Source organism: Macaca mulatta, chromosome 9 (assembly GCF_049350105.2).
Source record: "Macaca mulatta isolate MMU2019108-1 chromosome 9, T2T-MMU8v2.0, whole genome shotgun sequence".
NCBI classification, from domain to species: domain Eukaryota; kingdom Metazoa; phylum Chordata; class Mammalia; order Primates; family Cercopithecidae; genus Macaca; species Macaca mulatta.
This window is the reverse complement of record NC_133414.1, coordinates 114170136-114198107: the sequence shown is the minus strand read 5'-3', so window position 1 is coordinate 114198107 and position 27972 is coordinate 114170136. Positions and strand designations below refer to the sequence as shown.

At 48.5% G+C, this 27972-nt stretch overlaps 4 long non-coding RNA genes across 4 annotated transcripts; 1 reads left to right on the top strand and 3 right to left on the bottom strand.

Annotated features, from left to right (window-relative positions):
• Positions 1-522: 522 nt before the first annotated feature.
• On the bottom strand, positions 523-2049 carry LOC144331281 (uncharacterized). The gene is made up of 2 exons (XR_013398319.1): positions 1820-2049; positions 523-743 (listed from the first exon to the last, which is right to left on the bottom strand). It is a non-coding gene; the product is annotated as an uncharacterized LOC144331281 (long non-coding RNA).
• Positions 2050-5315: 3266 nt separating this feature from the next.
• Positions 5316-26561, bottom strand: LOC144331299 (uncharacterized). The gene is made up of 2 exons (XR_013398337.1): positions 26329-26561; positions 5316-6743 (listed from the first exon to the last, which is right to left on the bottom strand). It is a non-coding gene; the product is annotated as an uncharacterized LOC144331299 (long non-coding RNA).
• Positions 10580-22371, bottom strand: LOC144331271 (uncharacterized). Its single transcript, XR_013398309.1, has 2 exons — positions 21341-22371; positions 10580-12296 (listed from the first exon to the last, which is right to left on the bottom strand). It is a non-coding gene; the product is annotated as an uncharacterized LOC144331271 (long non-coding RNA).
• On the top strand, positions 19945-26575 carry LOC144331292 (uncharacterized). The gene is made up of 2 exons (XR_013398330.1): positions 19945-20823; positions 26414-26575. It is a non-coding gene; the product is annotated as an uncharacterized LOC144331292 (long non-coding RNA).
• Positions 26576-27972: the final 1397 nt, after the last annotated feature.

The following is a 27972-nucleotide window of genomic DNA, read 5'->3' as shown; positions in this document are numbered from 1 at the left end:
TGACAATTACTGATGTGGAGCATCTTTTTATGTGCTTGTATCAGTCATTTATCTATCTTCTTTGGAGAAATGTCTGTTCATATCTTTTGCCCGTTTTTAAATTGAATTGTCTTGTTATTATTCAGTTTTTAAAGTTATTTATGTATTCTAGATACAAGTCCTTTATCAGGTATATGATTTGCAAATATTTTCTCTGTTCTGTGGGTCCTTTTCACTTTCTTGATTGTTTCCTTTAAAGCACTAAAGTTTTTAACTTTGATGAAGCCCAAATTATTACCTATTTTTTCTTTTGTTGCTTGTGATTTTGGTGTACTTAGTCAACTTCATACTGAAGTATAACTTACAGAAAAGTGCACATATCATAAATGTACAACATGACAAATTTTCTCAAATCAAACACATTGTGTAACCAATGCTGACGTCAAGAAACAGAACATTACCAATACCCCAGTAGTCCTCCTCATGTCTCTTCCCCATCACTTTTTCCCTACAAGGGTAGTCATTATCTTGATTTCATTATTATTATTTTTTTGAGACAGACAGGGTCTCACTGTCTCACCCAGCCTGGATGCAATGGCACGGCTCACTGCAGCCTTTACTTCCCCAAGCTCAAGTGATCCTCCCTCCTTGGCATCCTGAGTAGCTGAGACTATAGGCAAGTGCTACAATGCCTAGCTAATTTTTAAACTTTTGTAGAGATGGAGTTTTGCCATGTTGCCCAAGCTGCTCAAGAGATCCACCTACTTTGGCCTCCCAAAGTGTTGGGATTACAAGTGTGAACAGCATGCCCACCTTTTTTCTTTTTCTTTTTCTTTTTCTTTCTTTCTTTTTTTTTTTTTTTTTGGAGACAGTCTCACTCTGTTGCCCAGGCTGGAGTGGAGTGCAGTGGTGTGATCTCAGCTCACTGCAACCTCCGTCTCCAAGTTCAAGCAATTCTCTGCCTCAGCCTTCGGTAGCTGGGATTACAGGCACCCGCCACCACGCCCAGCTAATTTTTGTATTTTTGGTAGAGACGGGGTTTCACCATGTTGGCCAGGCTGGTCACGAACTCCTGACCTCAAGTGATCTGCCCACCTCGGCCTCCCAAAGTGCTGGGATTACAGGCATGAGTCACCACACCTGGCCCTGTCTTCATTTTTAACACCACGATTGGTTTTGCCTGTTTTTGAACTACAGAAATGGAATAATACTAAAGAGGCAAAGATTCTCAATAATTTTACCCCCAGGCTGGGAAGGATGTGAAGAGACTAGAACCTCATAAATCTTGAGTAGCCAATCTCTTAGAAAAGCAATTTATGCTGGGTGTGGTGACACATGCCTGTAATCCCCTCTGCTCAGGAGGCTGAGAAGGGAGGATTGCTTGACCCCAGAAGTTAAAGACTAGCCTGGGCAACATAGTGAGACACCATCTTGAAAGAAAGAGGGAAGGAAGGAAAGAAAGAAGGAAAAAAGGAAGAAAGAAAGGCAACTTGTATAAATATGTATGTGCAACCTTTGACCCACTAATTCAATTTCTGGGAATCACAGCATTACTCCCCCACTGCCCCCACTTTTTTTTTTAATGCAGTTACTCCTCTTGCAGCACTATTTTTAATATAGAAAATCTGGAAACTCCAGAAAGAGATGGATAGGAGAATGGCTCGGTAAACTGTGGGATATCCTAACAATGGACTGTTATCAATTTGGCAGTCATCAAAATGATGTTTACCAAGAGGCTTAAAAAATATGAAAAAAACACTTATGATAAATGTTAACCGAAAAAATAAGAAAAATATCATACAGGACCGCGCATGGTGGCTCATGCCTGTAATCCCAGCACTTTGGGAGGCCAAGGCAGGTGGATCACGAGGTGCAGAGATTGAGACCATCCTGGCTAACATGGTGAAACACTGTTTCTACTAAAAATACAAAAAATTAGCCCAGCGTGGTGGCACGCACCTGTACTCCCAGCTATTCAGGAGGCTGAGGCAAGAGAATGGCTTGAACCCAGGAGGTGAAGTTTGAGGTGAGCTGAGATTACACAACTGCACTCAAGCCTGGGCGACAGAGTGAGAATCTGTCTCAAATAAATAAATAAATAAATACAGTAAATATCATTTTTTATTTTACTGTTTTTTTCTTCATCAGAGTCTTTTTCTGTCATGTAGGCTGGAGTGCAGTGGCACAACCACAGTTTACTGCAGCCTTGACCTCCCAGCCTCAATCAATCCTCTTGCCTCAGCCTCCGTAGTAGCTGGAACTACAGGTGTATGCCACCACACTTGGCTAATATATGTAAAATAGAGATGGGATCTCATTATGTTGCCCAGGCTGGCCTTGAACTCCTGGGCTCAAGCGATCCTCCTGCCTTGGCCTCCCAAAGTGCTGGGATTACAGGCATGAGCCACCACTCCTGGCCCATGCCATCTTTATAGTAACAAATATAACCATAAAAGAGAAAGAATCCTGATAGGGCCGGCCGTGGTGGTTCATGCCTGTAATCCAGCACTTTGAGAGGCTGAAGTGGGTGGATCACTTGAGATCCGGAGTTCGAGACCAGCCTGGCCAACAAGGTGAAACCTCGCCTCTACTAAAAATACATAAATTAGCTGGGCGTGGTGGCATGAACCTGTAATCCCAGCTACTTGGGAGGCTGAGGTAGGAGAATACTTGAACCTGGGAGGCAGAGGTTGCAGTGAGCCAAGATAGGGCCACTGCATTCCTGCCTGACGACAGAGCGAGACTCCAACTCCATCTAAAAAAAAAAGAATCCTGATGGGAAGTAAAAAAGACCTGAATTAGGACATTTGTGTTGGGCCTGGGGAAGGAAGGAGAGGAATGGATACAATTCTATTCTTCACTGAGTCATGGGTGGTGAGTGGTGGGAAGGATGGAAGGCAATGCTGATGTTTGAAGGAACTGGAAGGACGCCAGTGCCATGAACTCAAATGGGGATCCCTGGAGGAATCACAGCACAGTGGTTCAGAAGACAGGCTCCTGCAATAGACACCCCTATTTTGAATCCTTGCCCAACTGGGATTATAGATGGCTAACCCTGAGCAAGTTATTTAACCTCTTTGACCTTACTTCCTCCTGTCTAAAGTGGAGATAATAATAGCATTTGTTTTAGAGGGTTGTTAGGAGGATGAACTGATATAGAGAATTTAGAAAGTATCTGGCACAGAATAAACTTTTGATAAAAATCAGGTATTGTGATACGCCCAGCAGCCCTGGGAGATCTGGGGCTAGGACTTCTCTGTCCCCAGCCACCTATCAGACAAAAAAATAGTTCCTCTACATTTCCTGGGTAAGCCAGTTCACTGCCAGGAGGTGGCCCCAGGGGATGCTCTAAAACCCACAGGAGTCAGAATAGATGGAAGCCTGAAGTGGGACATGTGGCAGGACTGGAGGCAGGAAGAATCAGGAATGGGATGGAGTTATGAATCAGGAAATTGCAAGTTTGGTAGGCCAGGCTAGTGGTAAAGCAGAGAGGCCCTGGAGCACTCCATTGAAGGCCTCCTTTTCCATGTCAGTATATCAAGATACAACCTGGTATGAAGGTGGGGTGCAGGAAGGGCTGTCCTTCTTTGCCTAATAGATGCTGGCTCATTGGGTACATTCTGCCTCCTCCTCCACCTGGACCTAGACTTACTGAGAGCATAAACCACAAGGAGAGGACTGGGTACAGTGGCTCACGCCTATAATCCCAGCACTTTGGGAGGCTGAGGTGAGGGGATCACTTGAGCCCAGGAGTTTGAGACCAGCCTAGGCAATATAGCGAGACTTCATCTCCACTTAAAAAAATTGATAACAGGCCGGGCGCGGTGGCTCAAGCCTGTAATCCCAGCACTTTGGGAGGCCGAGACGGGCGGATCACGAGGTCAGGAGATCGAGACCATCCTGGCTAACACGGTGAAACCCTGTCTCTACTAAAAAAAAATACAAAAAAACTAGCCGGGTGAGGTGGCGGGCGCCTGTAGTCCCAGCTACTCAGGAGGCTGAGGCAGGAGAATGGCGTGAACCCGGGAGGCGGAGCTTGCAGTGAGCTGAGATCCGGCCACAGCACTCCAGCCTGGGTGACAGAGCGAGACTCTGTCTCAAAAAAAAAAAAAAAAAAAATTGATAACAACAATAAAATGTGGTAAATGACTAGGTCATCATCTCTTCCATCATTCATTCCCACATCTTCCAACATGGTCTTGATAGTCACAGATTGTTTGGCAATTTCCACCTCAACTTCAAATATCTCTCCGTCAGAACTCTGCACCTTAATTGAAGGCACAGTGTTTGGTCCCAAGGAGACTGGCCAGCTTGAGGTGGCATCAGCGCAGAAGAGAAAGGCAGAGGACAAGGCTACTTGAAGACCAGTTTTTCTAACTCTATTTTACACAGGAGGAAATGGAGTCTCAGAGGTTAAATGACTGAGAAAGGTCACAAAATAAGTAAAGCAGAATTATAATGTACAAAGAGATTAGGTTCTAAAGTCAATACATAGGTCAAAAATGGAATATTTTCAAAATAAACCATGGAAATTTCTTAAATCATCTATAAAATAAAGTAGAGCTGGCCTCTCAATAAGTTCAACTCCGTCTGGTTTTTGTCCATCATTGGAACAAACTGCTGGTTTCAGTGGTTGAGCACCAGATTTGAAGTTGGCTTGCATTAAGTGTCCATGTTGTGTAAAAAATACTCAAATCACTAAACTCACACTTAGTGTCTCTGAGATGCTGTCTCCCTTCTTACCCTGCCAGCTGTTTACAACAAAATTGCCCTTTACTGAATGCACATAGCTATCCTGGCCCTAAGTTAAATGTGCCAGTGATGTGACTCCATTGTGGTTAAAGTGAGATTTAAACCTAAAAGCTGTGCCTCCCTCCCAAGCATTTGTTTTTCTAGCTAGAGGGTCCTGACTGTGTCAGTGTGGGCTTCAAACTGCTATTTACTGAGCCTGCTTTGGGTTGCTCCCCACAACCCCTACCCCTAGCCACTCCCTCAAACCATCCTTATGGGGCCAGTCCTTGCTGAGGCCCTTCTTGACGACTTACTCCAACTCAGCTTGAACAAGCATCCCAGTGTGAATTTTTTTTTTTTTTTGTCATGGAGTCTCATTCTGTCGCCCAGGCTGGAGTGCAATAGCTCAGTCTAGGCTCACTGCAACCTCCGCCTCCTGGGTTCAAGTGATTCTCCTGCCTCAGCCTCCCGAGTAGCTGGGACTACAGGCGCCCACCACCACACCCGGCTAATTTTTTTGTGTTTTTAGTAGAGACAGGATTTCACCAGTTTGACCAGGCTGGTCTCAAACACCTGACCTCAAGTGATCTGCCCACCTTGGCCTCCCAAAGGGCTGGGATTACAGGCATGAGCCACTGTGCCCAGCCTACCATGAACTTTTGAGGCCCATGGAGGACAATCCTATCTGTTGATCCTCGGTGAGGGCTAAAGTCTGGGGGAGACAGGATAAAGATGAACCATCGGAGAGCACCACCATTAGTCCCACTAGTCCCACTGAAGACTAGTTCTACCTCACCCAGCAGGTTGGATTGGATTTTTCTGATGGGCTTCCATCCAAAGATAGTGTTTGTATATTAGGAGTAAGGGAAAGTTTGAGAGGAGAGGTTTCCTGCCCAGAAATAACCCCCTAGGGAGAAGGGATAGAGAAATGAGATTGAGTGGGCTGGGGTCTGGTGCCTGGGACTGTGAAGCCTAGAATCTGACACTCCTGCGGGTGTGAACCCAGGCGCTCTGGGAGACTGGGATTCTGGAATGGGGGTATGAGTAGAGCTGAGCTGGGGGCACAGAGGGAAATTCCCAGGGGTGGAGGAAGAGTCAAGTCCCCCTCTACACCTAGAGGATGAACTTAAGGAAGGAGTGAAGGTCATATGTGTTGTTCCTGAGGAAGAGGCCGCTGTAGAAAATGGCCCCCATTTTGGGGGAATGGGGGAAACAGCTCCCCGATTGCTTATAAAGCAGTGGGTGTTCCAGTCTGTGGGGAGATAAAGCAGGAGGGAGGGGCTTAGGGAACTCAAGGCTGGGTCAGAATGGGGAGAAGAGTAGAGTCAGGAGAGGAGAATGGGGTAAGGGACAAGTGGAGGGCGGGAAGTTAGGAGAGGATGATGGAAGTGAAGGAGTCAAGGATGGGAGAGAGGAAAATGGAAGAGGGATCAGGGCAGATGAGAGAGGAGGCAGAGTATGGGCAGGGTTGGGTTTGGGGAACTCTGGGTAATGAAAGGGAATGGTTCTCAGAGGAATGGGGCAAAAATAGCCCAAGGGGGGAACAAGTCTCACAAGGTGTGGAGGGGTTACAGGTTAGGATCTTCCTGAGGAGACCAAAGGTGGCTCCTGGCCTGAGGGATCAGTTTTCAGAGAGGAGGGGGGGGCCCTGGGTAGGGGAAGGCTAACCTATAGCAGGAGCCCAGTCATGACCAGCAGGAAGCAAGCAGGAAATGGGCTGAGGGAACACACAGCCCCTGCAGAACCTGCACAGGTGGCAGCCAGACAGCTGAGGCTGGACAGGAAGAGCAGCAGAGCAAAGGCCGGCCGCAGTACCTCACGTCTATAATCCCAGCACTTTGAAAGGTGAAGCAGGAGGATCTCTCAAGCCCAGTAATTCAAGACAGCCTAGGCAACATAGTGATACCTCGTCTTTACAAAAAAAAAAATGTTTTAATAAGCAGGGCACGGGCCGGGCGCGGTGGCTCACGCCTGTAATCCCAGCACTTTGGGAGGCCGAGGCAGGCGGATCAGCGGAGGCCAGGAGTTCGAGACTAGCCTGACCAACATGGTGAAACCCCATCTCTACTAAAAATACAAAAATTAGCCAGGCATGTTGGCGTGTGTCTGTAATCCCATCTACCCAGGAGGCTGACGCAGGAGAATCACTGGAACCCAGGAGGCGGAGGCTGCAGTGAGCCAAAATCATGCCACTGCATTCCACCCTGCGAGACAGAGCAAGACTCCATCTCAATAAATAAATAAATAAGTAAACAGGGCACAGTGGTGCATGCCTGTAGTCCCGGCTACTTTAGAGGCTGAGGTGGGGGAATTGCTTGAGCCCAGGAGGTCAAGGCTGCAGTGAGCCTTGATCACACCCTGCACTCCAACCTGGGCAACAGAATCATACTTGTCTCGAAACAAAAAAAAACAAAAAACACCAGCCGGGCACAATGGCTCACTCCTGTAATCCCAGCACTTTGGGAGGCCGGAGCGGGCGGATCACGAGGTCAGGAGATTGAGACCATCCTAGCCAACATGGTGAAACCCCATCTCTACTAAAAATACAAAAAAAAAATTAGCTGGGCGTGGTGGCGGGCACCTGTAGTCACAGCTACTCGGGAGGCTGAGGCAGGAGAATGGCGTCAACTCCAGAGGTGGAGCTTGCAGTAAGCCGAGATTGCGCCACTGCACTCCAGCCTGGGCGACAGAATGAGACTCCGTCTCAAAAAAAATAAAACTAAATTAAAAAATAAAAAAGAGAGCACCAGAGGAACGATGAAGGCAAACACCAGGCACATCAGCACATCAGGTAGTCAGCCTTATCTTTCAAGACCTGGGAGCGGTGCAGTGGGGAATGTTGTCTTGGGCTTCAGTTAGACATCTGGGTAATTGCTCATATGTCCTTCTTGGGTGTGCAGGGGAAGAGGGGAAGTGGGGCTGGGCGCGGTGGCTCAAGCCTGTAATCCCAGCACTTTGGGAGGCCGAGACGGGCGGATCACGAGGTCAGGAGATTGAGACCATCCTGGCTAACACGGTGAAACCCCATCTGTACTAAAAAATACAAAACGTAGCCGGGCAAGGTGGCGGGCGCCTGTAGTCCCAGCTACTCAGGAGGCTGAGGCAGGAGAATGGCGTAAACCCAGGAGGCGGAGCTTGCAGTGAGCTGAGATCTGGCCACTGCACTACAGCCTGGGCGACAGAGCTAGACTCTGTCTCAAAAAAAAAAAAAAAAGAGGGGAAGTGACAGCAGTGGTCTCTAGAAGCCAGACCTGTAAACAGAGCTCTCTTTATCTTCTTTTTTTTTTTTTTTTTTTTTTTTTTTTTTGAGACGGAGTCTCGCTCTGTTGCCCAGGCTGGAGTGCAGTGGCACGATCTCGGCTCACTGCAAGCTCCGCCTCCCGGGTTCACGCCATTCTCCTGCCTCAGCCTCCCGAGTAGCTGGGACTACAGGCGCCCACAACCGCGCCCGGCTAATTTTTTGTATTTTTAGTAGAGACGGGGTTTCACCGTGGTCTCGATCTCCTGACCTTGTGATCCGCCCGCCTCGGCCTCCCAAAGTGCTAGGATTACAGGCGTGAGCCACCGCGCCCGGCCTTCTTTATCTTCATATAGATGTTCCACCTGTTGTTCTTGTTTTGTTTTTGTTTGCAGGGGTGGGGTCTCATCATGTTGCCCAAGCTGGTCTTGCACTACTGTCCTCAAAGGATTTTCCTGTCTTGGCCTCCCAAAGTGCTGGGATTACAGGTGTGAGCCACCACACCCAGTCTCACTTTGGTTTTTTTGTTATTGTTTTTTTTTTTTTTTTTTTTTTTGAGACGGAGTCTCGCTCTGTCGCCCAGGCTGGAGTACAGTGGCACGATCTCGGCTCACTGCAAGCTCTGCCCCCGGGGTTCACACCATTCTCCTGCCTCAGCCTCCTGAGTAGCTGGGACTACAGGCACCCGCCACCGCGCCCGGCTAATTTTTTGTATTTTTAGTAGAGACGGGGTTTCACTGTGTTAGCCAGGATGGTCTCGATCTCCTGACCTTGTGATCCGCCCGCTTTGGCCTCCCAAAGTGCTAGGATTACAGGTGTGAGCCACTGCGGCCGGCCTGTTATTGTTTTTGAAACGGGGTCTCACTCTGTTGCCAGGCTGGAGTCCAGTGGCATATTCATAGCTCATTGCAGCCTTGACCTTCTGAGCTCAAGTGATCTTCCTACCTCAGCCTCCCAAGTAGCTGGGTCTACAGGCATATGCCACCACACCTGGCTAATTTTTGTATTTTTTTGTAGATACGGGGTTTTGCCATGTTGCCCAGGCTGGTCTGCAACTCCTAGGCTCAAGAGATCCTCCCTCTTCAACCTACAAAAGTGCTGGGATTACAGGCGTGAGCCATTGCACCGGCCCTTTGCACACCACAAGGACAGCCCTCCTCCTCCTGAGGATAATGAGAACAAAGAAAAAATAACAGATGATGTCTCTGTTTGGGACCAGGAATTCCTGAAAGTTTACCAAGGAACACTTTTTGAACATATTCTGGCTGCAAACTCCTGAGACATCAAAGGTTTGCTTGGTATTACATGTAAGACCATTGCCAATACTATCAAGGGGAAAGCTCCTGAGGAGATTTGCGAGAACTTCAACATCAAAAATGGCTTTACTGAAGAGCAGGAAGCCCAGGCACACAGAGAACCAGTGATGTGAAGAGAAGCCAGATGTTGCGCCTGACTCTGTAGCACTGCAAGGATTGTTTCAAATACGAGTTGCATTGCTGTTTATAATCATGAATATTCAACAAACAGTAGACAAATGCAACCACAAATCAATTATACCGGCAGAATACTGTCCTCACTGCATGTATAGTTTGAGTACAGATTCCAAACCTATGGCTGAGTTTCTTCCAGTATGATAGAAAGTTCCTGTTTTCTTTGCTATGCATAAAACTGAAATGTTGGTTCTCTAAGGAAAGTGGCATTTTGGGCTTTCCCCCTTTTTTGTAAAGTGATGACTGCCTAGTTTATTGTCCAGTTAACTTTAGTGACCTTTTTAAAAGTTGGCATTGTAGGCTGGGCACAGTGGCTCATGCCTGTAATCCCAGCACTTTGGGAGGTCAAGGCGGGTGGATCACCTACGGTCAGGAGTTTGAGACCAGCCTGGCTAACATGATGAAACCCCATTTCTACTAAAAATACAAAAAAGTAGCCGGGCACAGTGGCATACACCTGTAAGCCCAGCTACTTGGGAGGCTAAGGCAGGAGAATTGCTTGAACCTGGGAGGTGGAGGTTGCAGTGAGCCAAGATCATTCCATTGTACTCCAGCTTGGGCAACAAAAGCGAAACTCCATCTCAAAAAAAAAAAAAAAAAAAAAGTTGGCATTGTAAGTAAAACAACTTGCAAAACATTTTCTGAAATAGAATTAACAAAATATTATCTTTTTTTTTTTTGAGATGGAGTCTTGCTCTGTCGCCCAAGCTGGAGTGCCATGGCGCAATCTTGGCTCACTGCAAGCTCTGCCTCCTGGGTTCACACCATTCTCCTGCCTCAACCTCCTAAGTAGCTGGGACTACAGGCGCCCGCCACTACGCCTGGCTAATTTTTTGTATTTTTTTAGTAGAGACGGGGCTTCACCGCATTAGCCAGGATGGTCTCGATCTCCTGACCTTGTGATCTGCCTGCCTCGGCCTCCCAAAGTGCTGGGATTACAGTCATGAGCCACTGCACCTGGCCTTTTTTTTTTTTTTTTTTTTGAGACAGGGACTCACTCTGTCACTCAGGCTGAAGTGTAATGGTGCCATCTTGGCTCACTGCAACCTCGACCTCCTGGGCTCAAGTGATCCTCCCACCTCGGCCTCCCGAGTAGCTGGGACTATGGGTGCATACTACCATAACTGGCTAAATTTTGTAATTTTTGTTCAGATAGGGTTTTGCTATGTTTCCCAGGCTGGTCTTGAACTCCTGGGCTCAAGTGATCTGCCCACTTCGACCTCCCAAAGTGCTAAGGTGACAGGTGTGAGCCACCACACCTAGTCAGAAAATATTATCTTTACTCATGAGTTAGAAACTGGAAAAAGGGTACTTGAAACAATTGATCTGAGTGGGGTTACTGGGATATCTTCCAGCCTCCTAGAGTCAAGGAGTATTACTGATATTCATTAACCTGTATGTAGCAGGGCTTCCTTAATTGCATCTGAGGACTTAAAAAAAAATCCTCTTAGCTTTAAATATATTGCTGAGAGAGACTCAGTTACTACACAGTTTGTGGGTTTTTTTCTTTGGAGAAACGGACTTGGAAAATTTGTTAGCTTTTCAATTAAAAAAGACACTTACCCCACCCCCACAAAAAAAAAAAAAAAGGCCACATGTGGTGACCCATGCCTATAATCCCGGCACTTTGGGAGGCTGAGGTGGAAGGATCATTTGAGGCCAGATGTTTGAGAGCATCCTGGGCAACGTGATAAGATCCTGTTTCTACACAAAATGAAAATTAACTTGGCATAGTGGCAAGTGCTTATAGTCCCAGCTACTTGGGAGACTGAAGCAGGAGAATTGCTTGAGCCTAGGAGTTCAAGGTTGCAGTGAGCTATGATCACACCACTGCACCATAGCCTGAGTGACAGAGCAAGACCCTGTCTCTAAAATAACAAACCAAAATAACAATAAAGAAACTGATTTTAGCGACCCCTAAAAATCCTATTAGTGCCTCCAAGTGATATGTAATTATATGTATAAGCTTACAAATAATTTTCTCCACACTTATTCTCTCTTTTAATCCTTAAGACTGTCCTGTAAAGTACAATTATTATCTTTCATTTTTTGTGGCTGAGGAAATTGAGGCTCAGATGTCACTGAACCAAAATGGATTAATTTGCCCATGTGCAATGGAAAGCCAAACACCAAAGCATCAAGTTTTTGCAGTGAGAAAAGTTTATTGCAAGTCAGCTGGCAAGGAGACAGGAAGAAACTCTCAAATCTGTCTCCCTGAGCTGGGGGATGGGTCAGGTTTTATAAACGTAGGATAAGAAGGTGAGAATTCATTGGATCTTTCAATGAGGTGATACCAGGAGGCAGGATCTGACTGGATCCTGCCATGGGGTGATGCCAGGGCTCCATCTTACTGAATCTTGGATCCCACCATGAGGTTCACCTCTTAATTCAGTCCCTGCTCCTTGATCTGAGCACTTAGGTTCCGCCATTGGCTGCATGCTTGGATCATCTGCTCATGCTCAGGTTACATGATCTTTGACCTGGGGGTCCATGGTAACTGAAAAACAACTAACAACTTTGTTACATAAAAGTTGGACCAGGCTAGGTGTGGTGGGAGTGGTGGCTCCCGCCTGTAATCTCAGAACTTTGGGAGGCCAAGGCAAATGGATTGCTTGAGCCCAGGAGTTCCAGACTAGCCTGGGCAACGTGGCGAAACTCTGTCTTTACAAAAACTGGCCAGGTGTGGTGGTGTGCACCTGTAGTCCCGGCTACTTGGGGGGCTAAGGCAGGAGGATCGCTTGAGATGTGAAAGTCAAGGCTGCAGTGAGCAGTGATCGCACCACTGCACTCCAGCCTGGGCGACAAGTGAGACCCCTGTCTCATAAAAAATAAAGTTGACCAGGCGCAGTGGCTCACGCCTGTAATCCCAAAACTTTGGGAGGCCGAGGCAGGCGGATCACAAGGTCAGGAGATCTAGACCATCCTGGCTAACATAGTGAAACCCCATTCTCTACTAAAACATACAAAATGGCCAGGCGCGGTGGCTCAAGCCTGTAATCCCAGCACTTTGGGAGGCCGAGGCGGGCGGATCACAAGGTCAGGAGATCGAGACCACAGTGAAACCCCGTCTCTACTAAAAATACAAAAAATTAGCCGGGCGCGGTGGCGGGCGCCTGTAGTCCCAGCTACTCAGGAGGCTGAGGCAGGAGAATGGCGGGAACCCGGGAGGCAGAGCTTGCAGTGAGCCGAGATCGCGCCACTGCACTCCAGCCTGGGCAAGAGCGTGAGACTCCGTCTCAAAAAAAAAAAAAAAAAAAAAAAAAAAAAAAAACATACAAAAAATTAGCCAAGCGTGGTGGCGGGTGCCTGTAGTCCCAGCTACTTGGGAGGCTGAGGCAGGAGATTGGTGTGAACCCGGGAGGCAGAACTTGCAGCGAGCCAAGATTGTGCCACTATACTCCAGCCTGGGTGACAGAGCAAGACTCCGTCTCAAAAATAAATAAAAAATAAATAAATAAATAAATAAATAAATAAAGTTGAACAAGATTGGTCTGATGTGGTTATACAGAGAGGTTAAGAAAATTACCTAAGGTTACACAGCCAATAGGTGGTGAAGGAGGGATTAAATTCTCATGAATTTTTATCCAGTGAGCCTTCAGGTACACTACTAACAGTTCAGAATGCAATCCAAACAGGTCAGCAGCATGCAGAAATGCCCCAGGCCTGAGGGGGCAGTTGAGTTTCCTTCAGGAAGCAAAGACAGCCATAAAAATGGAAGGATATAATTTTACTTACACTTCCTTTGCTTTCTAACTTGCTTGTAATGCTCTCGGTCCTTTGGTCACACATCTGCTTTCCACAAGTCCAAAGTTAAAATTATGCAGCTAGGCCGGGCGCAGTGGCTCATACCTGTAATCCCAGCACTTTGGGAAGCCAAGGTGGGTGTATTACCTAAGGTCAGGAGTTTGAGACCAGCCTGACCAACATGGAGAAACCCCGTCTCTACTGAAAATACAAAATTAGCTGGGCATGGTGGCACATGCCTATAATCCCAGCTACTCAGGATGCTGAGGCAGGAGTCTTGCTTGAACCCAGGAGGTGGAAGTTGCGGTGAGCTGAGATCGTGCCATTGCACTCCAGCCTAGGCAACAAGAGCAAAACTCTGTCTCAAAAAAAAAAAAAAAAAAAAAATTTCTGCAGCTATGGCAGTCCAGCCATGGCTGGAGTCCTATTCTGCAGCTGAGAGGAGTCTATGGGGAAAGGTTCTGGCCTGAAGCCTGCAGACCCGTCTTCTTTCTAGTCCCAGCTCTCTTATCTGCTAGCCAACGAGCCAGTGTGCTGTTTGTAGCTTAGTTTTCTCATCTGTGATCTGAGCATCATAACCCCTGCCCTGTGGGCTTCAGGGATAGGAGGATCAGATGAAGTGACTGACAGGGAGGTGCTTTGAGGTATGAAGTGCTCTTCAGTGTGTTGTGGGGGAGGATGGAAGTTATCTAAAGAGTCCCCAGGATTGTGGCTCCAGCTTGGCCTGGCAGAGCAGTGCCTCCTTAGGCTGGGGTCAAAGCCAAGTCATCTTTCCACTGTCAATGCCAGGATCTATATTCCGTTTATTGTTCTTGACTCCTTTCCTGGCAACCAAAGCTTTGAAAAGGTTCTGCAGAGCATCAGGGACCTTGCCCTTCAGCTCACTATGGAGAGGGACCAGCTGGACCAAGAGCTTCAGACACAGGGCAGCAACATCCAGGTTACCCTGGGCAAGTAAGGGAGCTTGGCCAGGAAGTGCAAATTCATAGCCTAAAGCTCAACCTCAGTCTGAGCCTGGTGAAGGCCCTCCTGAGACTCTCAGCCCTTCCCTGGCATCCTGAGTCTGACCCACAAAAGACAGCCTCAAGATATAATATCCATCCCTCCTTAGGGAACTGCAGTGATGAGGGAGACCTCACTCTTGCCCAGTGGATGCATTTCCTTGGGCTGCTATAACAAATTACCACAAACTTGGTTTATAGCGACAGAAATTTTCTTACAGTTCTGGAGGCCAGAAGTCCCAAACCAAGGTGTCAGTAGTGCAGGTTTGTTCGGGAGGCTCCAGGAGAGAATTCGCCTCATGCCACTTTCCCAGCTTCCGGTGGCTGTCAGCAATCCTTGGTGTTTTTGGCTTGTAGACCCATCACTCCAGTCTCTGCCTCTGCCTTCACATGACTTTCTCCTTCTGTGTCTCTGTGTTTTCTTCTTTTCTGTCTTATTACAAATATTCATTATTGGAGCTGGGTACAGTGGCTCACACCTGTAATCCCAGCAGTTTGGGAGGCTGAGGTAGGCAGATCACTTGAGGTCAGGAGTTCAAGACCAGCCTGGCCAACAAGGTGAAACCCCATTTCTACTAAAAATACAAAAATTAGGCCGGGTGGGGTGGCTCATACCTGTAATCCCAGCACTTTGGGAGTCCCAGGAGGGTGGATCACCAGGTCAGGAGATCGAGACCAGCCTGGCCAACATTGTGAAACCCCATCTCTACTAAAAATATAAAAATTAGCTGGGTGTGGTGGCGTGTGCCTGTAATTCCCGCATTCCAGCTACTCGGGAGGCTGAGGCAGGAAAATTGCTTGAACTCAGAAGGCGAAGTTTGCAGTAAGCAGAGATCGCGCCACTGCACTCCAGCCCGGTGACAGAGTGAGACCCCGTCTAAAAAAAAAAAAAATTAGGCCGGGCGCGGTGGCTCAAGCCTGTAATCCCAGCACTTTGGGAGGCCGAGACGGGCGGATCACGAGGTCGGGAGATCGAGACCATCCTGGCTAACACGGTGAAACCCCGTCTCTACTAAAAAAATACAAAAAACTAGCCGGGCGAAGTGGTGGGCGCCTGTAGTCCCAGCTACTCGGGAGGCTGAGGCAGGAGAATGGCGTGAACCCGGGAGGCGGAGCTTGCAGTGAGCTGAGATCCGGCCACTGCACTCCAGCCTGGGCGACAGAGCGAGACTCCGTCTCAAAAAAAAAAAAAAAAAAAAAAAAAAAAAAAAAAAAAAAAAATTAGCTGGATGTGGTGGCAGGTGCCTGTAATCCCACCTACTTGGGAGACTGAGGCAGGAGAATTGCTTGACCCTGGGAGGCAGAGGTTGCAGTGAGCCAAGATCGTGCCACTGCACTCCATCCTAGCTGACAGAGCAAGACTCCGTCTCCAAAAAGAAGAAATTTTTTTAAAAAAGAAAAAAAAAAGAAATACTCATTACTGGATTTAGGGCTCATCTTAATCTAGAATGATCTCTTCTTGAGATCCTCACCTTAATTACATCTCCAAGTACCCTTATTCCAAATAAGGTCACATTCTGAGGTTCTAGGTGGATACCTTTTGGGAGTCACAACTTGATTTGTAACAAGGAGCCTCCAGTTTGATGGGAGAGACCTAACCCCACTCTTGAAGAGTCCCCTAGTCTTAGAGGAGAAATCTGCCCCTACTTTAAGAAGCCTTTGTGGCCGGGCACGGTGGCTCAAGCCTGTAATCCCAGCACTTTGGGAGGCCGAGACGGGTGGATCACGAGGTCAGGAGATCGAGACCATCCTAGCTAACACGGTGAAACCCCGTCTCTACTAAAAAATACAAAAAACTAGCCAGGCGAGGCAGCGGGCGCCTGTAGTCCCAGCTACTCGGGAGGCTGAGGCAGGAGAATGGCGTGAACCCGGGAGGCGGAGCTTGCAGTGAGCTGAGATCCGGCCACTGCACTCCAGCCTGGGCGACAGAGTGAGACTCTGTCTCAAAGAAAAAAAAAAAAAAAAGAAAGAAGCCTTTGTATGACAGGGAAGACCTTGATTTGCAGCCTGGTCCTCAGGAGCCTTTAAATTGAGATAGGGCTGAGTGTAGTGGCTCATGCCTGTAATCTCAGTGGAGGATTGCTTGAGCTCAGGAGTTGGAGACCTGCCTGGGCAACATGGTGAAACACTATCTCTATTAAAAAAAAAAAAAAGAGAGAGAGAGGCCCACAAATGTTGATGATAAGGAACGGTCAGCACTGGCAACATCCAGACCACTATTCTCTATAGAACAATGTGGGACATTCATGTCAGAATTTGGAGGGGGTCTGCCTTGACAATGCAAGTAAAGCAAGCCAGACATCTGGTCCTAATCTTTGCCCATAATTTTTTTTTTTTTTTTTTTTTTTTTTGATGGGGGATGTCGCCCAGGCTGGAGTGCATTGAAGTGATCTCGGCTCATTGCAACCTCTGCCTCCCTGGTTCAAGTGATTCTCCTGCCTCAGCCTCCCAAGTAGCTGGGACTACAGGTACTTGCCACCACACCCGGCTAATTTTTTGTATTTTTAGTAGAGACAGGGTTTCACTGTGTTAGCCAGGATGGTCTTGATCTCCTGACCTCGTGATCTCCCTGGCTCAGCCTCCCAAAGTGCTGAGATTACAGGTGTGAGCCACTGCACCCAGCCTTGCCCATCTTTTTGTTGTTGTTGTCATTGTTTTTAAATTTTTTTACTTTCCTCAGCTTCCAGATGTAAAAGAACAGATATCATTGTTGAATACCTTTTTGAAAATGAACCTCCATGTGATCGACAATAAAATGGGACTGTTCTCTAGGATGGGCGGTGTCCCAATATGGGCGGGGAAGTCATCAGGGTTAAACCCCCAGGAAGATCCTTTTGTCAGTTCAAGCTAGCTCCCTGAATACTGTTTTCTCCTATCTTACAAGGACAAGGCCAGTCAGCTGGGTTCCTTTTCTTTCCACTCTGGAGATTCCCCTCCCCTCCCCTTCCCTTTTCTTTCTTTCTTCTTTTTTTTTTTATTTAAAAAAATTTTTTTTGAGGCAGGGTCTCTCTCTGTCACCCAGGCTGGAGTGCGGTGGTGCAATCACAGCTCACTGTAGCCTTGACCTCCTGGGCTCTAGCAATCCGCCTTAGCCTCCGGAGTAGCTGGGACTATAGGTGTGCACCACCACGCCCGGCTAATTTGTTTTCACTTTTCCTAGAGACAAGGTCTCACTATGTTGCCCAGGCTGGTCTTGAACTCCTGAGCATAAGTGATCCTCCTGCCTCGACCTCCCAAAGTGCTGAGATTACAAGTGTGAGCCACCGTGCCCAACGACTCTGGATTTTTTTTTTTTTTTTTTTTTTGAGACGGAGTCTCGCTCTGTCACCCAGGTTGGAGTGCTGTGGCTGGATCTCAGCTCACTGCAAGCTCCGCCTCCTGGGTTTACGCTATTCTCTTGCCTCAGCCTCCCGAGTAGCTGGGACCACAGGCGCCCGCCACCGCGCCCATCTAGTTTTTTGTATTTTTTAGTAGAGACGGGGTTTCACCATGTTAGCCAGGATGGTCTCGATCTCCTGACCTCGTGATCCGCCCGTCTCGGCCTCCCAAAGTGCTGGGATTACAGGCTTGAGCCACCGCGCCCGGCCAGACTCTGGATTTTCTTCCTGAACTGGGAGCCATATAATATCATATCCAAATTGATAATCTGCACCCTCTTTCTTCCTTCCTACAAGCTGCAAGAGCCTCAGCCTGCTTACTGTCTACTTACTCAATCCCTGCGACTCCTCACTCCTCTAGATTGGAAGCTGAAGGCGGGTGCCATCTCCTCAGCTCTCCCCACACTTACTTGCCTCCCTGTTCACATCTCCCTAAAGACAACTACATGGTACCTTTTCCTCTGAAGGATTTTACAGTTGATCATTGTGGGGAAAGAGACCCAAGGTTACCAAGTCACTAGTCTGGGGGAAGGTGTGAAAATTTAAGAAATCCAGGAAACTTCTGGCAGCCCTGGTCTCTGGAATGAAAGGGCAGCCAGTAGCGTGGCTTTCTCCTCTCCTCTTAGTCCTGGCTTGAAGACATCAAGCAGGGCAACTGTTCATGTCCCCCTTACCTCAGGCATGACTGCATTTGAGCTTCTTCCAGTTGGTTATTTATTTATTTATTTATTTTTCTTGAGGCCGAATCTTGCTCTGTCACCTAGGCTGGAGTGCAGAAGCGCGATCTCGGCTCACTGCAATCTCTGCCTCCCGGGTTCAAGTGATTTTCCTGGCTCAGCCTCCTGAGTAGTTGGGATTACAGGCACCCGCCACCACACCTGGCTAATTTTCATATTTTTAGTAGAGACGGGGTTTCATCGTGTCGGTCAGGCTGGTCTCAAACTCCTGACCTCAGGTGATCTGCCCGCCTCGGCCTCCCAAAGTGCTGGGATTACAGGCGTGAGCACCGTGCCCCGTCCTAATTGGTTATTCTCACCTCTGTATTTCCTCAGCCCCATGCAGGAACAGACTCCTTAAGGAAATATTTCTAGGAGAGCCGCAAAGACTAAAGGATCTCAGTCCAAGGAGGTCTTAGTAGGGCTGACCTCCAATCTCCCTTTTCCTGTAATCCGTCCCATGGAGTTGGGGTTAGAGAAAATTGCAATATTATCAGGGGACCTGTAGTCTGTCTATGGTAGCCCAAAAATAGTGAGCAGAAAGGCACAGATGTTGTGGTAGGCATGGGATGGGGGTATCTTCCGAGCTCCAGATCCCACTTTTACATTACCATCCCATTTCTACCATCTGCCCCCATCAATGTGAATACCCAGCTGGAAGACATTGGGATGTCAACAGAGTTGATGAAACACAAGATTTGCTGAATTCAAATTTTAAGAAATTTGGCCAGGTGTGGTGGCTCACTCCTGTAATCCCAGCACTTTGGGAAGCCAATGCAGATGGATCACGAGGTCATGAGATGGAGACCATCTTGGCCAACATGGTGAAACCCCATCTGTACTAAAATACAAAGAAAGTTAGCCGAGTATGCTGGCACGCGCCTATAGTCCCAGCTACTAGGGAGGCTGAGGCAGGGGAATTGCTTGAACCCAGGAGGTGGAAGTTGCAGTGAGCCCAAGATCATGCCGCTGCACTCCAGCCTGGTGACAAAGCGAGACTCCATCTCTGAAAAAAAAAAAGAAAAAAAAAATTTGGGCCAGATGTGGTGGTTCACGCCTGTAATTCCAGCATTTTGGGAGGCTGAGGCAGGTGGCTCACCTGAGATCAGGTGTTTGAGATCAGCCTGGCCAACATAGAGAAAACCTGTCTCTACTAAAAATACAAAAATTAGCCAGGCGTGGTGGCTGTGTGTCTGTAATTCCAGCTACCCAGGAGGCTGAGGCAGGAGAATCACTTGAACCCAGGAGGCGGAGGTTGCAGTGAGCTGAGATCGCACCACTGCACTCTAGCCTGGGTGACAGGGCAAGATTCCATTTCAAAAAAAAAAAAAAGAAATTTGGTGTACTGATAGACTCTGTGGATTCAACTATTAATATGCACAAGTTCATAATCCATCCCTTTGAGAGACAGGGATCTGAGCACTGACCTGGGACAGATGTGAGGAAAGAAAAGGGATGACCAGGGCTTGACAGGGTATGGTGGGCAATTGAAGCTGGGGGACAGAGTTGGGAGGCACAGGGCTGACTTGCAACTGACTGAGATCTGCTGCTCTTTTCTTTTATTTTTTTTCTTTTTATTTTCTTTTTATTTTATTTTTTGAGTCGGAGTCTGACTCTGTTGCCCATGCTGGAGTGCAGTCTGTGTAGTCTCGGGTCACTGCAACCTCTCCTTCCAGGTTCAAGCGATTCTCCTGCCTCAGCCTCCCAAGTAGCTGGGATTACAGGCACACGCCACCATGCCCAGGTAATTTTTGTATTTTTAGTAGAGATGGGGTTTCACCGTTTTAGTCACGATGGTGTTGATCTCCTGACCTTGTGATCTCCCCACCTCAGCCTCTCAAAGTGCTGGGATTACAGGCGTGAGCCACCACCCCCAGGCAGACTTTTCTTTTTTTAATAGATGAGGTCTTGCTCTATCACTCAGGCTGGAGTAGCAAGATCGTAGCTCTCTGCAGCCTCAATCTCCTAGGCTCAAGCAATCCTCCCGCCTTAGCCTCTTGGTAGCTAGGATTACACTGCTCCCAGACCTTTTGTTTTATTGATGACTCCTCAGCTGTCCCTGCCTCCTTGACCCCTTCGAGCTTAGCTTCCAAAAAACTATTCACAAGAGAAAAATGGATGGACCACAAGTTCTCTTCTGGTGTTCCCTCATGCCAAACACTGAGGCCTCTTCTCCTTGTGGGTCTGACTGCTGATATTAAGGGGAAGAGGGACAGGCTAACAGAGTGAGAAACATGGGGTCAAGAGCCCATTCCTAGCTCCAGTTAGACTTGCCATGAAAACGAAACCACGCCCCTTCAAGGTTTTCTGGGGCCACATGGGCAGGTGCTGCATTCTACAAAGAGAAGCTGTATCCTTTATTAGAGAAGCCACAGAGGTTTAGGAAATCCAGTGTTCCCTCCCTGCCTCCCTCCCTCCCTCCTCTCTCTCTCTTTCTTTCTTTCTGGCAGGGTCCTGCTCTGTCACCCAGGCTGCAGTGGCATGATCTTGGCTCACTGCAGCCTCAACCTGCCAGGCCCAAGTGATTCTCCTACCTCAACCTCCCAAGTAGCTGGGACTACAGGTGCATACCCCCACACCTGGCTGATTTTTGTATTTTTTGTGGAGACGGGGTCTCACTATGTTGCCCGGGCTGGTCGTGAACTCCTGACCTCAAGCGATCTGCCCGCCTCAGCCTCCCAAAGTGCTAGGATTACAGGCGTGAGTCACCATGCCTGATCCTTGCTCTCTTTCTGACTCCCCTTTTCTGGTTTGATGCTTCCTGGCTATTCACTTCCAACCTTCCACTTTGGAGCCACTTCCATCTCCTCCCAAGCAACCATTTTTTTTTTTTTTCTTTTGAGACGGAGTCTCGCTCTGTCGCCAGGCTGGAGTGCCGTGGTGTGATCTTGGCTCACTGCAGGCTCTGCCTCCTGGGTTCACGCCATTTTCCTGCCTCAGCCTCCCAAGTAGCTGGGACTACAAGTGCCCGCCAACACACCCAGCTAATTTTTTTATTTTTAGTAGAGACAGGGTTTCACTGTGTTAGCCAGGATGGTCTCGATCTCCTGACCTCGTGATCCACCTGCCTCGGCCTCCCAAAGTGCTGGGATTACAGGCATGAGCCACCGCACCCGGCTGCAACTCTTTCTTTATTCCCAGTAAAAGCCACATTATGTCCTTCCCTTTCCCAACATTCGCAGGGGAGACCTACTCACTAGGGAATTCACTATGGTCTGACCAGTATGGTGGGGGGAGGAAGTGGTTGCTGATGTGTCCGTCCCCACTCCCTAGGCTCCCTGTAAATCCCATACCCCACACTGACACTTCACTATCCCAAAGAAGCTGTGAGAATAATGAGCTTATCTAGTCAGTCATAAGCAGTCAGTTGATTTCCCATCTGGACAACTATCTCAGGATACCTAGATCAGCATCCCCCCTGCCTCGTCCTAGGAGCTGACCTAGGATCTCTGTGTCCCCCTGACCCAATACGTCCCCTCAGTCTACCCTTCCTTCCCTTCCTCTACTGTGGCTCCCAATAGCCTTCCCACCCCCAGCATCAGAGCTCTGTAGGAAAGGCCTGCCCCTCAATTCTGAGGCTCCAGGCTGTTCCTAGAGCTTACCTGGGGCTGCTAGAGATGAGGTCAATGCCCACCTTCCCCACTTTTCTCCAGAATAAAACAAAAATAATAGAATTTGAGATGACTGCATATTACCTTGGAATCCAAATGATTGCCAAAGCCTGAGGACCTGAAATCTATGTAAAGCCTGAATAGTTTGCTCCTCCAGGGCCTCCAGGAGGCCCAGGATGAGATGGGTCTTCCTCTTTCTTGGTGGAGGTCAACATTCCCCTTTCCTCAGCCCATCACAGCTCCTTCTCTTTTCTTGTATTCTCTAGATAATGGAAACTTCTGGAAGATCAGATCTAGCTCAGCTGCCCCATTGGCTTTATGCATTGGCCATAATTCTGGTGACAGGCCCCAAAGGACCTTCTCTCTGTGTCTTCCTTCATCCTCCCAGCATTCATACCTGAGAGCTTCCTCTTTTCCCCACAGTGAGCAAATTTCCCTGCTTCTCCCTCCTAGGCCCCTCTCCCCATTCCTATCTGTCGTCTCTCCTTTTCATTGTCTGCATCCAGTCCAGCCCCATCTTCTTCCTCATCTCTCTGATTCTGTCTCTCCTTGCCTTTGTTCTTGCTCCCGTCTTGTCTTGCTCTTGTGCAGAGACCTTCAGAGGCAGGCCCAGGCCCTCTGTTTGGGGATTACAGGAGAAAGCACTCTAAGTCTTCTGTCCACCACTGGGAGTGACTCTGGGCACTCAGTCCTGACCTCATAGCCTGATTCATCCCCTCTCCCCACCTGAATTTTTATTTACAGTAGAAACGGGGACCCATGCAGTAATAGTGTAAGCAAAGTTTATAATTCTCATGGTCTGTGAGCCTTGAAATTGTGATTCTGGGAAATATTTTTATTGGCGGGGGGGCTCACCTCTATTTCATATTTCGTGCATCAAGTGAGACTTTGTTTTGAAAGTACCAGCATCTTCCTGTACTTCAAGTTCATATAAAATGTGAACTTATTATGCCCTCCCAGGAAACTCTGCTGTGTGCCCTCAACTTCCTCCCCAGTTAGACCAAATTATCTAAATGACGTTGGTAGCTGGAACAGACTTCCAATCCTGGAGATGAAGAATCCTGCCAGCCCAGGCCCCCTTTCTTCTGGGTGATACCATCCTAGTACAAGTCCAGGGCCCTTTCTCTTCTCCAAGATTCTGTTCCTTGAATCTCTCCTTCTCTCTTCTCCTCTCTTGCTCTAAGAGACGCTCCATTTACTACATCCAGAGGCTTCCTCAGTCCTTAGTTGAGAAATGGGCAAGTGTGCATGTTTGAGGGCAATGGGTGGAGTTGGCAGTGACAAGAGTAACCACCAGGGGGAGCCTGTGCCTAAGAAGAGACTGAGGTGGTATGGCGGAGACACTCAGGACTTTTCTCCCTTCATTCCGGGGCAGTAAGGCTGCCAAGCATTCCAGCCCAGGGTGGCTCCTTATAGACCTGGGAATCTAGAGCTCCCTCCTCCCCACTTTCTGGCTCTCCTTCTCCTTTCCCGATTACCCGGGTCAGTGTGAACCAAACTGCTACATCTGTACAGTGTGAACACTTCCTAAGGACAGGTTAGGAAGAACATGGCCCCTGCAGGGCCTTATTTATTTTTATTTTTATTTCTTAGACAGGGTCTCACTCTGTTACCCAGACTGGAGTGCAGTAGCGTGATCACAGCTCACTGTAGCCTCGACCTCCTGGGCTCAAGCAATCCTCCCACCTCAACCTCCCTAGAAGCTGGGATGACAGGTGTGTGCCAACGTATCTGGCTAATTTTTTGTTTTTTGTAGAGACAAGGTTTTGCCATGTTGCCCAGGCTGGTTTTGAACTCCTGGGCTCAATCTATTTGCCTGCCTCAGCCTCCCAAAGTGCTGGGATTATAGGTGTGAGCCACAGTGCCCAGCCTGGATGACCACATTCAACGTAGGGATCAATCTTCCAGACCTTTGACCTCAACCCACAATTTCCACTAGCCCCTGTCACCAGTCTCTTCCCTGGAACCTCATTGACTCAGGCTTTCTTTCTTTCTTTCTTTCTTTTTTTTTTTTTTTTTTTGAGATGGAGTCTTGCTCTGTCGCCCAGGCTGGAGTGCAGTGGCGCGATCTTGGCTCACTGCAAGCTCCGCCTCCCGGGTTCACGCCATTCTCCCGCCTCAGACTCCCCAGCAGCTGGGACTACAGGCACCTGCCACCACGCCTGGCTATTTTTTGTTGTATTTTTTGTAGAGACGGGGTTTCACCGTGTTAGCCAGGATGGTCTCGATCTCCTGACCTTGTGATCTGCCCGCCTCGGCCTCCCAAAGTGCTGGGATTACAGGCATGAGCCACCACACCTGGCTACTCAGACTTTCCTATCCCTTCTCAAACTCTCCTGGTTTGGGGATTGGGGGCACTGGGTAATACCAGTCATGTCCATTCCTTTCACCTCCACCTCAACTCCCAAGATGGTCCCAACTCAGTGGCTTCTTCACCCTTGCCACTGTCCTTGGCTGGGTTCTGCCTTCAGATCCACCTGACTTACTGCCATCAATTTCAGGGCTGGATCAACCAAAGAGTCAGTCTGGCTTATGAAAAGAAAGGAAGAGAGGCAGAGAATCTCTACAGGCCAGAGCTTAATCCCTTCTTTTCACTCCAGGTCATAGGGCCTTGTCAGTTCCTGCATTCACAATAATAATTAGGCCGGTTGCAGTGGCTCACACCTGTAATCCCAGCACTTTGGGAGGCCGAGGTAGGCAGATCACCTGAGGTCAGGAGTTCAAGACCAGCCTGACCAACATGGAGAAACCCCATCTCTACTAAAAATACAAAATTAGCCAGGCATGGTTGTGCATGACTGTAATCCCAGCTACTTGGGAGGCTGAAGCAGGAGAATCGCTTGAACCCAGGAGGCAGAAGTTGTGATGAGCCAAGATCACACCATTGCACTCCAGCCTGGGTAACAAGAGTGAAACTCTGTCTCAATAATAATAATAATAATTATTATTATTATTATTAAACTTACTATGAGCCTGGCATTGTGATACATGCTGAGGATACCAAAATACAAATAACCATGGTCTGTGCCTTCAAGGAACTTGTATGCTAATCAAGGAAATGAACAAATAACTAGGCAATCACAGTATTAAAAAAGAGTGGCTAGAGAGGAGACTGGAGAGGCAGGGCCAGACACAAAGGAAGGGATGGCTTTCTTAGGAGTTTGGCCTTTACCCTGATTATTGGAGTAGGTGCTGAACTCGATCAGATTTGCTGTAGTATATAATACTCTCGGCAACCAAGGTTAGATTTGAAGAGACAGGGATACCAATTAGAAAGCCAGTATAGGCCAGGTGCAGTGGCTCATGCCTGTAATCCCAGCACTTTGGGAGGCCGAGGTGGGCGGATCATGAGGTCAGGAGTTCAAGACCAGCCTGGGCAACATAGTGAAAATCCATCTCTACTAAAAAATACAAAAATTAACCGAGCATGGTGGTGCACACCTATAGTCCCAGCCACTCAGGGGGAAGGAGGATCGCTTGAACCTGGGAGGCGGAGGTTGCAGTAAGCTGAGATTGAGCCACTGCACTCCAACCTGGGTGACAGAGCAAGACTCCATCTCAAAAAAAAAAAAAAAAAGAAAAGAAAAGAAAGGCCGGGCGCCGCAGTGGCTCACGCCTGTAATCCCAGCACTTTGGGAGGCCAGGGCGGGCGGATCATGAGGTCAGGAGATCGAGACCATCCTGGCTAGCATGTGAAGCCCCGTCTCTACTAAAAATACAAAAAAAAAAAAAAAAAAAAAAAAATTAGGCGTGGTGGTGGGCACCTGTGGTCCCAGCTACTTAGGAAGCTGAGGCAGGAGAATGGCGTGAACCTGGGAGGTGGAGCTTGCAGTGAGCTGAGATTGTGCCACTGCACTCCAGCCTGGGCAACAGAGCAAGACTCTGTCTCAAAATAATAATAATAATAATACTAAAATTTAAAAAAGAAAAGGAAAAGGGAGGCTTGGGTCCCTGAGGCCACATAGGCAGTTGAAGGAACCTTGCACGCTGCTTCCTCACCTTCACCCAGGATGCTTGCTGGGACTACTGTGTAGCACTCCTTGTGCCTAGCTTTACTGCCATGTGAACCTGAGAGAGCTCCTGAGGTGAGGCACACCTACGGAAACGCTCCTGCCCTCTGGCTTAGGATCCTCCCCTCACCTTCCCAGGGACTACAGACACCCCTACTCCAGTCCTGTCCTGGGACCTTGGATCTGAGACCTTGTCCACCACCCAAAACCTTCAGCAGCTGGGTGAGGTGGCATGTTCCTAAAATCCCAGCTACTTGAGAGACTGAGGTGGGAGGATTGATTGAGTCCAGGTGTTCAAGTCCAGCCTGGGCAACATAGCAAGAAATTTTCTCAAGAAAAAAAAAAAAAGGCCGGGCGCGGTGGCTCAAGCCTGTAATCCCAGCACTTTGGGAGGCCGAGGCGGGTGGATCACAAGGTCAGGAGATCAAGACCATCCTGGCTAACATGGTGAAACCCCGTCTCTACTAAAAATATAAAAAACTAGCCGGGCGTGGTGGCGGGCGCCTGTAGTCCCAGCTACTCGGAGGCTGAGGCGGAAGAATAGCGTGAACCTGGGAGGCGGACGGAGCTTGCAGTGAGCCGAGATCGCACCACTGCACTCCAGCCTGGGCCACACAGCAAGACTCCGTCTCAAAAAAAAAAAAAAAAAAAAAAGAAAAAAAAAAAAAGAAAAGAAAAGGAAAAAGGCAACCAACCCAGGCATAATGGCCTGTGTCTGTAGTTCCAGCTACTTGGGAGGCTGAGGCAGGATGATTGCTTGAGCCCATAAGCCACTGCAGTCCAGGATGGGCAACATAGCAAGATCCTGTCTCTTAAAAACAGAAGCAAAAGGCTGGGCGCGGTGGCTCACACCTGTAATCCCAGCACTTTGGGAGGCTGAGATGGACGGATCACCTGAGGTCAGGAGTTTGAGACCAGCCTGACCAACATGGAGAAACCCCATCTCTACTAAAAATACAAAATTAGCCGGGCATGGTGGTGCATGTCTGTTATCCCAGCTACTCAGGAGGCTGAGGCAGGAGAATTGCTTGAAGCCGGGAGGTGGAGGTTGCAGTGAGCCGAGATCGCACCATTGCACTCCAGCCTGGAAAACAAGAACGAAGCTTCATCTCAAAAAAAAGTAAAAATGAAGCCCATCAATGCCAGAATTTACCCCTTTCTCAGGTACCCAAGGCCAAGGACTTTGGCTTAAGATCTCCACCGTCCTATTCAGAGAGCTCTGTCTGATAGCCCGCTCAGGAACTCCATTAAAACGCATGGCCGGGTGCGGTGGCTCACGCCTGTAATGCCAGCACTTTGGGAGGCCGAGGTGGGCAGATCACGAGGTCAGGAGATGGAGACCATCCTGGCTAACATGGTGAAACCCCGTCTCTACTAATAAAATACAAAAAAATTAGCTGGGCACGGTGGCGGGCACCTGTAGTCCCAGCTACTCGGGAGGCTGAGGCAGGAGAATGGCATGAACCTGGGAGGCGGAGCTTGCAGTGAGCCAAGGTTGCGCTACTTGCACTCCAGCAAGACTCCGTCTCAAACAAAAAAAAGAAAAACTCAGTCACACAATGATCCCTGAGCTGTTCCCAAAGTCCTGAGATGCAGTTTGGGATCACTTGCACCTTCCACATTGAAAGGAAGAATAAGGCTAATGTGATCAAGCACCAAGCCTGTAAAAGCAGGTAAAAGTCACCATCTGAGTCCACCTGCTCTGCTCAGAGCTGCTGGGCTGGGTGGCCTTCATCTGGAGGCCCTACTAGTGGGTGGTCCCAGGGAACTTCCTTGAGCCATACAGTCTTAAGGAAAAACCTGGCTTCCTTCCCTTACCCATGCCCCCAGGAGCCCAATGAGTACAATTCCTTCTCTTCCGGGCACAGAAGGAGGACCAAGCCAAATCTCAGCCTTGGGAGATTTGAGAAGAAGCAACGATGATTAAGCAGGATCATAAACAGGAAGCAGCTTCCCACTGAGGAGCCATGATGAGCCTAGTTTCAAGACCAAGAAGAGGAACTCCTTCCAGACCAGGAAGGGGCTGAGGTGGAGGCCTAGATTGGGACTGTCCCTAGCCCTGGGCCTCTGGGAAG